The sequence below is a fragment of the Callithrix jacchus genome, chromosome 15 (assembly GCF_049354715.1).
Source record: "Callithrix jacchus isolate 240 chromosome 15, calJac240_pri, whole genome shotgun sequence".
NCBI classification, from domain to species: Eukaryota; Metazoa; Chordata; class Mammalia; order Primates; family Cebidae; genus Callithrix; species Callithrix jacchus.
Window position 1 is genome coordinate 62,955,165 of NC_133516.1, and position 13,570 is coordinate 62,968,734.

The window sequence follows — 13,570 nt, forward strand, 5'->3', positions numbered from 1 at the left end:
AAAAGAAACAATCATTTGAGTGAACTGGCAACCAACAGAATGGGAAAAAATTTTTGCAATCTACCTATCTGACAAAGGGCTAATATCCAGAATCTACAAAGAAACTAAAACAGATTTACAAGAAAAAAACAGACAAACCCATTCAAAAGTGGGTGAAAGATATGAACAAACAGTTTTCCAAAAGAGACATTTATGAGGCCAACAAACATATGAAAAAATGCTCATCATCACTGATCATTAGAACAATGCAAATCAAAACCATATTGAGATAGTACCTCATGCCAGTTAGAATGGCAATCATTAAAAAATCTGTAGACAACAGATGCTGGAGAGGATGTGGAGAAATAGGAACACTTTTACACTGTTGGTGGGAGTGTAAATCAGTTCAACCATTGTGGAAGACAGTGCGACGATTCCTCAAGGATCTAGAAATAGAAATTTCATTTGACCCAGCAATCCTGTTACTGGATATATAACCAAAGGATTATAAACCATTCTACTATAAAGACACATGCACATGTATGTTCATTGCAGTGCTGTTTACAATAGCAAAGACCTGGAACCAACCCAAATCCCCATCAATGATAGACTGGACAAAGAAATGTGGCACATATACACCATGGAATACTATGCAGACATAAAAAAAGATGAGTTCATGTTCTTTGTAGGGACATGGATGAATCTGGAAACCATCATTCTCAGCAAACTGACCCAAGAACAGAAAATCAAACACCGCATGTTCTCACTCATAAGTGGTATAAAACAATGAGAACATATGGACACAGGGAGGGGAGCATCACACACTGGGGTCTGTTGTAGGGGTGCTGGGGAGGGAGAGCAGGGGGTGGGGAGGTTGGGGAGGGATAAAATGGGGAGAAATGCCAGATATAGATGACGGGGGGGATGGAAGCAGCAATCCATCTTGCCACATATGTACCTATGCAACAATCCTGCATGATCTGCACATGTACCCCAGAACCTAAAGTACAATTAAAAAAATTAAAAAAGAATGGAGGTTATGTTAGTAGACATGAAAAGAATTTTAATCTTGTACATCTCCATCAGGATTCTTGGTGACTAGGTGTATTGTCACTGTGCATTAATATTTTAAAAGGAATATATATTTTTTGAGCAGATTTCAACAGTGAGCCTAATATATTTAGTAAACCACATTGTAACCAACTGTGCTATCATTAACATTTTAAGTCATTTATAGAGCACAGGCAGAGTAGGTTTAGCATATTTTTTAAGGGTGTTTGGATTTTCAGAATGGTCAGTGAACATTGGCTTCAACTTGAAGTTACCAGCTGCATTACCCACTATCAAAAGACTCAGCCTGTCCATCTGATTTTTGAGGCTAGGCATTGACTTCTCTCTTGCTATGAAAGTCCTAGATGGCATCTTCTTTTAATATAAGGCTGTTTTTATTGACACTGAAAACTTGTTTAGTATAGCCAATTTCATCAATAATATTAACTAGATCTTCTGGATAACTTTCTACAGCTTCTACATCAGCACTTGCTGCATAGCCTTGCATTTTTATATAATAGAAACAGTTTCTACTTTAAACATCATGAACCAACCTCTTGTAGCTTCAAACTTTTCTATTTCAGCTTTCTCACTCTTACCAGCCTTCATAGAATTGAAGAGAGTTAGGGCCTTCCTCTGGATTAGGAATGGTCAATGAGCATTCATTGCAGTTCTATCCAGACCACTCATATTTTCTTACTATCAGCAATAAAGCTGTTGTACTTTCTTATCATTCATGTGTTCACTGCAGTGGAACTTTTAGTTAGTTTCCTTCAAGAATTTTTCTTTGCATTAGTAACTTGGCTAACTGGTGAAAGAGGCCTATCTTGGCTTTCAACATGTCTTTTAAACTAAGCTTAATCATTTCTAGCTCTTGATTTAAAGTGAGAGATGTGTGACTCTTCCTGTAACTTGAATAGTTAGAGGGCATTGTAGGGTCATTAACTGGCCTCCTGTCAATATTGTTGTCTTGGGAAATTAGGGAAGTCTAAAGAGAGGGAGAGAGGTGGGGAAATGACCAGTTGCTGGAGCAGTCAGAACACACACAACATTTATCAATTAAGCTTGTCATCTTGTATTGGGCAGTTTGTGGTGCCCTAAAACAATTATAATAGTAATGTCAAATAACACAGATCACAAATCATTGTATCAGATATAATAACCAAATATTTGAAATATTGAAAGAATAACCAAAATGTGACATAGAGACCTGAAGTGAGGACATGCTGCTAGAAAAATGTCACTGATAGATTTGCTCAACTCAGGGTGTCCATAGACCTTCAATTTATTAAATATTTAGTATCTGTGAAATGTAATAAATTGAGTATTCCTATATCAAGATAGGCATATAAGAAAGCAACAAGGCCTACTTATCACTTGTACCAAATTGGATAGTCCCAATTCAGCTTTATCTGATGCTCACATGTAGTATCCTGAGCATTAGTATAAGTAAAAATAAAATAATAGGTTGCTTTTTACTTAGTTTCTATTTTTTAGATAGAAAGTTTCCTTTGAAAATCTGGTCTCACAGTCTGTCATAATAAAATCCTACATGGAAGCCAATATCAATTAATTGAAATTAGCATTGAGGCAAAATCTATTTTCCACACTTGATCTGCGGCCATTCTGCCTGGAAGCATATGTGTTAATTACCATTATATTGAGCATATTAGGTATGTGTTTATCTCATGCATCTGTGGGCTTTTTACTGGGTCTACTTGGAAGCTGTGGGAGGTCACCACAGAACATCATTAAACAACTGGGAGGAAAGACTCAGTAGGAAAATTCAAATAGCAAGAGAAAGGTCATGAATCACATAAGTAAAATTCAAAGTGAAACATGCTTTGAATTCACCAGAAGTTTCTTGAAACATTCTTGGTTTTATGTATGGAATATCTTTGGGATGAATCAGTCATCATTTCTTCTTCAGAAGCGTAGAAGGTTGTATAAGGCATAGAGTCTTCTTAGAAATAGTCAAAGAGTTGTGGCTTAATTTTCTTGATCTGAAAATGCAAGCACATCAGCAAGGATGTAAAAAAAAATACTGAGAAACTAATCACTTGCTTTTGGGTGAGGCAGCTATAATTTTCATTGAATTTGGGAAAACACTAGCTTTTTATTACCTTAAATACAAATATTCTTTAACTTCCAGCAATCTTAGTATTCAGCTACCAGGTGTTTTGTGCTATTATGTCAGAGATACTGAAGAGAGATGTGCCTTCTCTTCTGACTCTGGTTTATAAATGGCTGAGACACACTTTAATCAGTCGCTAAAACTATAGTTTATGAATTACCTATAGCAGAATAATCACCCGGAGTACTTGTTAAAAATGCAGATTCCTACTTATCACTCCAGATTTCCTGAACAAAAGCATCAATGTGGGATGCAATGCATGAAAATATGAAATTTTTAATAAGCAAAATTGTTAATTTTGAAAGTAATGTACAGAGAACAAGTGTTTAGACCTGTGCCTAAAGTTTAAGCCAGTTTAGTTGCACCAAATATGCTTGGCAAATCATTGGAATACAGGCTAATGTATTAAGCTTGAACTAAGACACTTGGTGTCATAACTCATTGGAGTCTAAAGAAAATCACTCTGAGTTTTTTTTCTTTCTCCTAGTGTATCCCCTTTAATTCTAGTTTTTCTAGGTTTAAAAGCAAGAGAAGTGAAGAGGATTAAACAAAAATCTATTGAAAATCAAGAAGGTTAAATAAATTGAGGTTTTTTAAATTTTTCTTTCTCTACCCAAGGTAAGTCATAGAGTGTCTAAAATCTAAGTTTGTTTTGTCTTGATGTAAAATAGGTCTCTTGCATAGCAGATTTGTTTTAATATAAAAAATAGACACTTGAAACCTCAAACAAGCAGACAGGAGTGTGTACAGCACAAAATCTGCAAGAAAATGACTATTTTAAAAATTTAAGCATCTCACATGCAGGCATCCATCAATAAGACTGTAGTGATATCACTGCTCACTGCAATGTTGCGGCAAACACTGCCACAGGTCTTAAAGCTCTGTATGACTTTGGGAAGAATAAAATAGGATTTTACAACATTGGATCTCAATGCATTTTGATTCTAGTGACACATTTCTGAGCATGACTGTTTAAGAAACAAATAAGCAAGTAGAAGGTGACTTTCTGACAGCATGTATAAAGAAAACTGAAGTGGGGAAAGTGACAAATTTTTCGATAATTCAGGCAAGTGAGGGAAATACATAGTTTTGATTCTGAATTATTTTTCAGGCTTTCTATGTTAATCCATCCATTGTAGTTGTTACTCAGTTTTACTTTTCCTATGTAGCTGTAGGCTGTAATGAATTCCTTTTAGTGTGATCCTAGTGGAGTCACCGTCAGTGGTCTGAATGGGCTTCCCTTGTCTTCTTATTTGTATGCAGTGATAATTATGGTTGTAGTAAATAGTTATTGAAATTTATGTGCCAATCATAGCTCTAATTACGTTACTGCTGGTTCATCCTTTATAACGGCTCTATGAGGTAGTTATTAACATTTCCATTTTATAGATGAAGAAAGCAAGACTCAGACAACTCAAAAAATTTGCACAGGTACATAGTAGCAGATTTAGAGCTTAAAATTGCTTGACTAATTCCAAAGCCCTGCTTTTTATCTGCTACAGTATGCTGAGAGCTGTGAAAATGAGGTTTGATTCAAAGGCAACCTTCATGTTGTTTTCAGTCCTCAGTCTATAGCTTAACTGATAGCAAGTAGAATATCAGAAAAAACGATGAGGATGAAACACAGCCACACTGAGTATGGGATCTGGCTTTCTGAAAAGCCTCAGAGGAGTCAGGTATTACAATTTGAAGGGATGTAAGGGATGAAGATTGCTCAATGAAAGGTGAAAGAGACCTGGGAAGATTAGACGTGGGCAGATTAATTTCCCTACCTTCCTCTCTCAGCTTGCCCCAAGATGCAGCTTGTTGTAAAGTGAAGACACATGATTTCACATCACTTTTTCCTTACATCACTTCTCTCACTTTTTTATTTCACCCTCACGTTTTGGGCTTACATCTTCCAAATAAAAGGTATGCTACCATAATGGGGTAGTTAATGGAGTGCCTTAGGTAATACTTCTTGAAGTTCTGAGGCTGAAACAGTAATCAATATATGCATAGGCCTGGCATGTGCCAGATCCATTGTGTCAGACACATTAATTCATTTACTCCTGGCAAAAACTTAATGAAATCATATTATTATTTTCATTCCCATTTTACAGATAAGGAAATTAAAGTAGAGGGATGTTAAATCCTTCTTTGGAATACATCATAAAAACAAGATTTTGCACATGGACACAAAAATGAATGCAAGAATGAATGAATGAATGCAAGCTTGCTCAATGGAATAAAATGATAGGGAAAATTTCAATGTCTAACATTCACTGGGTGCTACCACTTAACATTATTCCATTTTCTGAAGAAAAATTGATCCAGCATCTAGCAAAATACATTGCACAGATTAGATACCCAACATTTACTTGTTAAAATAATGCATACAGTATTTTCTAAGCTCCATTTTTTGGGGAAAGACAACAGGTACAAAATATTTTCTTAAATATTGATGGATGCACAGACATACAAGGGGTTTTATAACATTGCTCATGGAGCTCAGATTACAAGGGAATAAACTAACTTGAGAGATACTTTGCTACACCTTTGCTTTGTTTACCTGAAATAGAGTTTAGTTGCTGAAATTCAAAGTTCCTTGGGTTTATAACACCAACAATAAATAAAAACAAATAAAAGATACTGCCACGAAAATCAATGTGGTATCCAGAAAATTAAATAGCCAAGAAATGAGGCATTTTTTGTGTGTGCTCTATAAATTTTCCTTGGCGTCATTTGTAGTGGGTCCTTTGTTAATGGTCTTTGTTTCCTAGTTGATGTGACTGCTAGTGGTGTATTGGTCCATATTCAAGTACTGATGAGAGCCTCAAGACATTTGAGAAAGCTTAAAGATTCAGCAAGGATTGGAAACAAATGACTGGAGAATAAATACGATACAAGGGTGCCAAACCTTAACCTAAAGCTTCAGTTTTTTGATAGGGTTGATGATTCCTGTTTCCTTAGATGTTTCTGCATTTTTTTCTTTTTGTTTTTCTAAATTACTGCATCTGGTTATAAATAAGTTGATTTTGCATAAAAAAATGGAATACCAGAACTTGGAGTAAAATTTCAATTAAGCACAGTTTATTTTTACCATATTATAGCTGATTTCCTGAAAAGTCTTTACAGACTTAGAGCCAAGTTTTTAAAGCCTGCCATTTTCCATTGCACTGTAATCAGACATCTACCTGATAAATTATTTCTATACCTCTGTATAAGGAGAGCTGTGGATGTGATCATTTCACCTTTGAGGAAATCTTGTAGATATTGTCAGGTGCTAAACTTACAACCAGTAAAGCTAGAATATCCGTTTGTTTTTAAGATTGAGTCAAATCTTAAGTCTCCAAAATTATCTCCTTTGAATCCATGTTTCACATCCAGGTCATGCTGATGCAAGAGGTGGGTTTCCATGGTCTTAGACAATTTGATCCCTGTGGCCCCTATCCTGGCCTCTTTCATGGACTGGTGTTTAGTGTCTGCAGCTTTTCTAGGTGCATGGTTAAAGCTGTCAGTAGATCTGCAATTCTGGGGTCTGGAAGACAGTGGTACTCTTCTTATAGCTCCACTAGGTGATGCCCCAGTGGGGACTCTGTTTGGGGTTTGCACCTGTATTTCCCTTCCATACTGTCCTAGCAGAGGCTCTCCAGGAGAGCTCCAACCTTGCAGCACACCTCTGCCTAGACATAAGGAATTTCCATACATTCTTTGGAATCTAGGCAGAGATTACCAGACTTCAATTCTTGACTTTTGAGTACCTGCAGGCCCAACACCATGTGTACCACCAAGCCTTGGAGTTTGCATCCTATGAAGCAATGGCCTGAACTCTACATTGACCACTTTTAACCCATGGCTGGGATGTAGGACACCAAGTCCTAAGACCACACAAAGCAGTACAGCCCTGGGCCTGGCCTATGAAACCATTTTTCCCTCCTAGGCCTCCTGGCTTGTGATAAGTGGGGCTGCTCTGAAGACCTCTGACATTCCCTGGAGACATTTCCCTATTGTATTGGTGATTAACATTAGCCTCGGCAGTATTTATGAAAATTTCTGTAGCAGGCTTCAGTTTCTTCTCAGAAAATGAGTTTTTCTTTTCTATCACACCATCAGGCTGCAAATTTTCTGAACTTTTATGCTCTGCTTCCCTTTTATATGTAAGTTCTAATTCCAAACTGTATCTTTGTGAATTCATAAAGCTGAATCCTTTTAACAGCACCCAAGTCACCTCTTCAACACTTTGCTGCTTAGAAATTTCTTCTACCAGATACCTTAAATCACCTCTCAAGTTCAAAGTTCCTTTGGGTAGGAAAAAATGCCACCAGTCTCCTTGTTAAAACATAGAAAGAGTCACCTTTATTTCAGTTCTCAACAAGTTCCTCATCTCCATCTGGGACCACCTCAACCTGGACTTCATTGTCCATATCACTATCAGCCTTCTGGTCAAAGCCATTCAACAAGTCTCTGGGAAGTTTCAGACTTTCCCACATCTTCCTGTCCTCTTCTGCGCCCTCTAAACAGTTTCAACCTCTGCCTGTTACCCAGTTCCAAAGTTGCTTCCACATTTTTAAGTATCTTTACAGCAGCCCACTCCTGGTACCAACTTACTGTATTAATCCATTCTCATGCTGTGAAAAAAGACATACCAAAGACTGGGTAATTTATAAAGGCAGGAGGTTTAATGGACTCGTAGTTCCGCATGGCTGGGGAGGCTTCACAATCATGATGAAAAGGGACTTTTTACATGGTGGCAGCCAAGAGGGTTTGTGCAGGGTAACACTCATTTATAAAGCCATTAGATCTCATGAGACTTATTCACTATCACAAGAACAGCATGGGAAAATCCCACCCAAGACCTCCCACTGTGTCCCTCCCAAAACGTGGGAGTTACGGGAGCTACATTCAAGATGAGATTTGTATGGTGACATGGCCATACATTATCACCCATTATGATGGTGATTTATCTAATTTATTTTTAACTTTTTATTTTAAAATAATATAGTGACAGGAGTGGCAGAAACAGTACAAAGAGATTCTGCTTATGCTTCACCCAGCTTTTCCCAATGGTTATATTTTTACATAACTACAGTATATAATCTCAACCAGGAAATTGACATTGGTACAATGTGCGTGTATGGACCTGTGTCATTTAATTGCATGTGTAGATTCCTGCAACACTGATTCCATTCCAATCAAGACACAGATCTATTTAAGGGAACAGAAGATTAAGGTCTTCCATTCTCTTTTATAATCATACTCAAATCCTCCCTATTGCCATTCCTAACCCCTGGCAACCACCAGGCTCTTTTCCATCACTATAATTTTGTCATTTTGAGAATGTTGTATAACCTGAACCTCAAAGTATGCAACATTTTGAGACTGGTTTATTAATTTCAGCATAATACTTTTGAGACACATCCAAATTTGTTGTATTACTAGTTTACTGCTTTTTATTGCTGATGGTGGTGAATGGTATGGATGTACCACATTCTGTTTAACCATTTGGCTTTTGAGTGACATGCTATCAGCTTTTGGCTATCAAAAACAAAGCTGTTACTAATATTCATGTACATTTTTGTATGGGCATACATTTTATTTTTTCTGGATACATGTCTAGAAGTACAATTACTGGGTCCTCTGGTAAGTATATGCTTAGTTTTTTAAGAAACTGTCAAACTATTTTCCAGAGTGGCTGTACCATTTTACATTCTGCCAGCAATGTATAACAGATCCACTTTCTCTGCATCCTTGACAACATTTTATATTGTCAATATTTTTCTATTTTAGCTGTTCTAATATAAATTTTAATAGAATGGATCATCATTTCTTATTGTAGTCTTTATGTACATTTCCCTAATGAACAGTGATGTTGAACATCATTTCGTGTGCTTATCTGCATATCCTCTTTGCTGAAATGTCTCTTCATGTCCTTTACCCGTGTTCTAATGGATTTCTTGATTTTCACTGTTGAGTTTTAGGACTGTTTTATCTTGCCTAACCTGCATCTGGAGTCACCTCAAAAGTGTCAGCAGGAGAGTTTCCACAAAGGAGTGCCCAAGCCATCCAGAGATGAAGCTGGTTGAGATTCCAAAAAAAGCACTGAATGTTGGGGTGATCAGTCCAAAGCATTTACTAAGGGAACTTACAGCATGCTGCAGAAATCCTTGCCACCAACAGCAAGAGGAAATGGGTATTCTACCTAGGATGTCCACAGTGAAGGGTTCAGGTATGGACTTTATATGCTGGTTTTAAGAATTTGGGTCTGGGCCAGGTTAATTTCTTTCAGTGATTTGGGCAACAACCTAGATACCTTTATTAGTACCTGAAAATTTTCAGGGCTCCAGCTTGGATTCAAGCCTGCTAGGAAAAACCTGCAGCTTGCTGAGTCACAGATCTGTCAATGCACTCTGTGATCTTTGGTCCAGGACATGAAAAGAAAGTTGGGGAATCTGGGGGACACTAGAATTTATACCTCTGACCGGCTCTTGTTAGTTTACAAACCCATCTCTTCTGAGATGTTCTCTGAGCTGGCAGGAAAGGGTAGAATTGCTTTTAAGGTCCATTTTCCTAACTTTATGGCACATTGCCAACAAAACAGCAATAGTAAATACAGATGAGACAGGTGATGAGACCTGAAACCACAGTTCCCAAAAGGCTTACTAGCGGAGCTTTCCACTGAGGCTTCAATTCTGAAAACTATAATTTTATTGTAGACCACCAAGAGTCAAACACCTGTTGTCAAGTAGCTGTGATACCTTTTGTAAATGAAGGAGGAATCAATTAATATCAGTTTCTTTGTCTGGCATGTATGCACAACGTTCAGTCTTTAAAAGGGTACAGATCCCTCCCTGCTCAACAGTCAGCACATCTAGAGCCATTCAGTTCTGTAGGACACTTTCCTCTTTGTGACTGTTTCAGTGTTCAAGGACTCCAAACCATGCTCAGTGTCATTCAGAGCTCTGGAGACACATCTTTGAAAGGCTTAAACTTCCAGGGGTACAAATACAGTCAATCAGTCATCCCACCAAAAACAAACAAACAGAAAAACAGACCTACTCCACCAGCCCCTACAGATGGGCTCAGTGAAGCAGACAGGGATGGTGTCATAAATCCTGGAGGGTACCTACATTAAGCCAAGGGTACACCATCCAAGCCGTCTCAAGGGAATCCAGGGCCAGAGGTGAGTACTCCTGAACAACTGGGTACCAGTCAAGCAATCCAATATGTTATTGTCCTACAAAACCAGGCTGTGTCCCTAAGTATAATGATGTGTTGGCATCCAGTAGTTGGGAGAAGCCCTAGGTATCTGGGATTGTCTAAGGACACCCGAGTGTCCTTAGAGTGACTGTGTTGTTCCTGACAGCGCTCTGTAACTCCAGAGAGCATCCTTACTGTAGGGGTGAGCCACACAAAGCCATCCTGCATTTGCCAATATGATCCCTATTGCCAGGATGTTGTGCTCTTCAGGGAAGTCCTGGCTTTGGTTGTTGCCTTCCTGTGGACATGTTCAGGAAAAAACTTATATTGTGTTCAGCGTTGCTGGATGTTGCATCCCTATGGCATTTGCATGCATGATGTCAGAGGTATCTAGAATACCCATTTCCATGTGTTTTTCAATTATATGGTTTGTACATAGTGGCTCAGTTAAATAGGGTGTTCCTCCTTGGCTACTCAGGGGCATAAGACCATGTATCTGCCAGTTTGATCAGCCTTGACTATGAGTTGTGTGATAGGCCCAGGCCAGGAAAACATTCTCAGAGGATATCCAAGCTCCAGTGGGGATGATATAAGAGCAAATGAGAAGGCAGCTGAAGCAAAAAACAAATGACAAAAATGATTAGGAATACAGACTGGGACCTTCTTCTCCACCTGTGTAATAAAACTCGTATTAGAATCCCCCTCTGCAATAATTTCGGAAGCCTTGGGAATGTTTCCAGGAGGAGTATGCAGACCATCTCTCCCAGTGTGGGATGTGGTATAGTCTCCACAGTGATAGTCTGGGTGAAATCCACTGTTCTAGTGCCACTTTGGTGCCCATCAGTATGGAGGTACTGCCTGCCCACTGCCAGTGTGTCTCCCCAGCCCCTTTAAGGAAAAAGAAAGTGGGGATCAAGTCCAGGGCAGTGGCAGCCTCCCACCTCAGGGGAAGAAGGATTACCAGTCCAGCCCAATGGCACCTTCTACTCCAGATCTCACTTCAGGCTTCCCTGACCAGGGGTTGTGGAACAAGGGGAGCACAAAATCAGGGCGGTCCATGTGAAACTGAGTTTCAGGCTTAGTTTTTTCCATACCCCTATGGGTTGCACCTGGCTATTTATATCCATCACATGTTCATAAGCCAACTTTCCTCCCATAATGGGAGCTTCATTCAAGGCACATACAACTTTCATTTAAACCACAGTCCAATTTCTCAATGAGGGGAGTCCTGTCAAGAGCTTAATTTGTTCTTTGAAGAGGTCATTTTTCCTTTGTAACAGTCCTGCTCTCTGTAGGCTGTAGGGCAGATGAAATTGTCATGTCATGCCCTCCTTCTCTGCCTAATCTTGGATTAGGGAGCCTGGGAAATGTTTCCTTTGATCACTGATGATAGTTTTTAGGGCACCATACATTAGTTGCAAGCATTGTGGACCCTGTGTAGTCAAGGTCTGATTTGCTTTTCAATGGAGGAAAGCTTGCAAGGGGCCACTCAGTGTTTATGCATGTGAGTGTGTATTGGTATCCTTTACCAATTACGGAGTGGGGTCAATATAATCGAGTTGCCATGTGTCAATGGCTCTCTCCCCTCTTTTTACATTTCCAGTGGCCTCTGGTGCTTGCTGAGGAGAGGTCTGGTAGTAGTTGGGTCAATTTTGTATAGTATATTCTCTGTCTTGTTTGGACACTAGTAAGCCAGAGTGTTGAGCCAGTTTCCAAATAGTATGCCGCAGCCCACATGACCTCCCTTCTGATGTATCCAGTGTGCTATACCTGCTTCTTCAGATGACCACTGACTTGGCCTGGGACAGAATTTCTGCTTCCGTATTTCCATAAGGGGTGACTGTTGGTGAGCTGCTATGTGGAACACTGCGACTTTAGCCTTGGCTATTGTAATCAGTCCTAAATGTCTGTTCACAGTTCTGCCCCCAGAATGGCCTTCCATTATGGACCATTGATCCTTTTCCTATAGAGTTATCCACAGTGTCAACCCTTTCATGGATGCTCAGGAATCAGTACACAGAATTACTGGGTATAGCTCTTTCATAATCACTATCCAGACAGCTCAGGGCTCTGCCCACTGGCTGCTATACCCTGTTGCAGATTGCACCCATATAGTGTGGATAGCTGGTTGCATGACCACAGAAGTCTACCTGCATAGCTGACCCACATTGGAGCCATCTGTGTACCAAGCACCCTTGGGTGGGTTTCCTTCTTCTTTCTTTATTCAATAAGATTTCTCTGGCAGTGGTGTTGGGACTTATTTTAAATCTACTGTTTATTGTCTAGGTCCCAACAGGGCCTGTAAGTTTTATAAACAGAGAGCTGGATGTAAGATGCCTCCTCTGTTGGAGATCTGTATCCTCCTGCCACCCTCCACAACCAGAGTACTATTTTCTGCTACAGCTGATGTGGACCTGGCGAATAGGCCAGCCACTGAACCCTTAATAGGGTAAGCTGTTTTTAATTCCGCTGATATATCTCCAGTTAGGGACACTGTTTTCGAAAGGGTCTGGTTAACTGCAAGAAACTATTTATCCAACAGGATATAGCATTGTTCAGGCCCCCTGAACAATTGTGAGCAGAAGCTAAAGGGCATTTATTGGTTGCTCTTCCTCTGCTAGGGGGCCCAACCTATTCCTTCCTCAGTCACAGAAACATCTAAACTTGGGAGGGCGAAATAATTGGCATATCAACAGGACCCCAAAGAAATGGGCTGGGGCAAAGAGGAACTGACTGGGGACATCCTGGAATGGTGTCAGGTTCTGTGTGAGGCTTCTGTGGCCTGCTTGCTCCATGCTTGCCGGCCTCCCTGGGAATATCAAGATGCTCTAAAAACACCAGCTGGCTTGATTAGCCTTATGAAGGGTTTGAAATTGCAAATGGCCAGCAAGGAGGTCAGGCTCCTCGCGATCGGGAAACACCGACCTCTGTTGTGGCCATCTGCCTAGCTACAGAGGGTTTGTAAGGAAATAAAACTGCTGCTAGGATAGCACTTTAAAAATTTATTGTTGGCCCTCCTAGATGAAGGCAGGCACGTCCTGGGACTTTGGATCTAAGGGTATGACAAAGAAAGTGTTTGCTAAATCCAGGGCAGTAAAGGTGTACCTAAACAAGTAGTTAGCCTATCCACTTTGTGAGCCACATTTGAGACAGCAGAGTGTATAAATGGAGTCACCTTATGCATTCTCTGTAATCAACGGTCATCCTCCTGGTGCCACCAGGATTTTA

General features: G+C 39.7%; 1 long non-coding RNA gene across 1 annotated transcript in view; it reads left to right on the plus strand.

The window, feature by feature from the left end:
* Positions 1-879: 879 nt before the first annotated feature.
* LOC103788314 (uncharacterized) overlaps positions 880-13,570 on the plus strand; it is a 28,568-nt gene continuing 15,877 nt past the window's right edge. The window contains exon 1 of the long non-coding RNA XR_614204.5: positions 880-9,371. This is a non-coding gene — a long non-coding RNA (uncharacterized LOC103788314). The remainder of the gene's footprint in view (positions 9,372-13,570) is intronic.